Source organism: Echinops telfairi, unplaced genomic scaffold (assembly GCF_000313985.2).
Source record: "Echinops telfairi isolate 266 unplaced genomic scaffold, ASM31398v2 ScPeMD7_7425;HRSCAF=8463, whole genome shotgun sequence".
NCBI classification, from domain to species: domain Eukaryota; kingdom Metazoa; phylum Chordata; class Mammalia; order Afrosoricida; family Tenrecidae; genus Echinops; species Echinops telfairi.
Genome location: NW_022111325.1, coordinates 161932 through 163748, shown reverse-complemented (window position 1 = coordinate 163748; position 1817 = coordinate 161932). Strand labels below are relative to the sequence as shown.

At 53.4% G+C, this 1817-nt stretch overlaps 1 protein-coding gene across 1 annotated transcript in view; it reads left to right on the top strand.

The window, feature by feature from the left end:
- The first annotated feature begins 736 nt into the window (after positions 1 to 736).
- Positions 737 to 1817, top strand: part of S100A5 (S100 calcium binding protein A5) — a 4841-nt gene continuing 3760 nt past the window's right edge. Inside the window, exon 1 of the mRNA XM_004714618.2 lies at positions 737 to 790. The gene's annotated coding sequence lies outside the window, so the exon portion shown is untranslated. The remainder of the gene's footprint in view (positions 791 to 1817) is intronic.

Sequence of the window (1817 nt, the reverse complement as noted above, 5' to 3'; positions counted from 1 at the left end):
TTGGTTCCGTTCTTGTGCTTGGGCTGCTTGGTGGTGGACCAGTGTCTGCTTCTCTCCTGGGATACAGGCAGCTATGCCTTCTCCCTACCCGATCGGTGACTGCACTCTCAACCTGGACTCTTCATCATCATTAGGACCCCATCCTTTTCTGGATTCATTCTCCAATTCCTGTGTCTCAGTCCTTTGTCCCAAGAGTCTCCAACAATTCTTTTCCCATGAATATCACTGAAGCTTAGAAGACATCATTTAGTGAAAAGGCATGAAACACCTTCGACTTTGTACTAGACAATAGCCTTGACCATGCCCTTGACCGGGGAAGAGCTTCCCTCACCGATCGCCATCTGCAGATGTGTCTGCTCTGCTCTCGGGGTGGGTGGGAGTGTCCAAAGTGGAGAGTGGTTCAGAAAGAAGACTCCTTATTTGACAACCCCCTCACCCCCTGAAGGCCTGGGGTTTCTCGTGCCTGGTTCTCCCATCAGGTTTGTGGGTTGGAAAATCTTTGACGGAAGATGTGTGTGTGTGTGTGTGTGTGTGTGTGATGATGCATTCAGCGTGTCCCCATCCATCCTCTTTGTTTTCAAACAGCGAAGATGAAATTGGTGGAAGGGGTTTCTCCTCATCTCTGTCCCAGGAGGCTCTGGCTGGGGCCTCCTCAGGTCCCTGACCCCTTCTCATTGGCCCTTTCTTGTCTCTGGCTTCCTGGGGACGGGAGCAAGGGAATAAAGGCCAAGAGCACTGGGAGTGAGCTTATTCCTGCTGCTGGGAGTCTTTGCGCTTGCTCCTTCCTTTGGTGAGTCCTCCCTCCTCGGCTCCCTGTTCCCTTGGTGAGGCTGAGGGGCGACAAGCTGTGTGACCCTCTGCAAAGGGAGGAAGGTGTGTGTATGTGTGTGTGTGTGCTCGGGGTGGAGTGCGTAGAGTATGTAGAACGCCGAGGGGGGATCAGTGCCAGCCAGGAAGGATGCTTCTGCAGATGCCCAGAGACCCCTGCCTCAGACTGTGGTCCTGGCCGAGTCTCCCTGAGGTGGGAAGAAGCTGAGGCTTCTGGGGGCTGGGAGGCCAATGAGAGGTCTAGGACAAGAGTTGTGGGTGGGCTTTGGGCAGGAGGTGAGGTCAGCAGCTTCCTTCTTCCTGCTCAGGAACCTCCCCAGGACTTTCCTGCAGCCGCTGCCGCCAGGTTCCTTGGGTATTGCCTCCTTCCTACTTCTCAAGAAGGAAGTGGTTTTCAAGCCCGAGTCACCGGCACCCTAGCTGCCTCCCCTCCTGGGTGAGGGTGGCTGTGCTGGTGAGACTGAGGACCCAATTGAACCCACCCTTCAGGTCCAGATCTCAGAATGATCAAGGAGATGCCACAGGCCCACTCCCCTGGTCCCTTGGCCATCCTATGTGGGTGCAGCTCTCTGGGCCTGAGTCCGGAAACCGGCTGGCTGAGTCCAGTGGCCTCTCCTCTCCTTCCTGCTGAGACCTTATCTCCCCGCTCCAGCTCTGCCCCAGCCCCCTCCAACCCGGACGCTCTTTTTGCCCTGTCCCCCACTTGTATAATGGGACACTCCCTAATATCAGGTCATTCAGGCACTAGGGCAAAGGGGTTGGATAGGTTGGGGACTGCCTAAGGAAACCAGTGTCCAAGCCCAACAGAGCAGAGAAAAAATCCTGACTTCTTATGTGCCCTCCAAACCCTGCATCTGCCACTAGTTCTTTTTTACTCCAACAATTATTTTTTTATTTTTTATTTTTAAACATTTTATTAGGGGCTCATACAACTGTTATCCCAATCCATACACACATCAATTGTGTAAAGCGTATTTGTACATCATTTC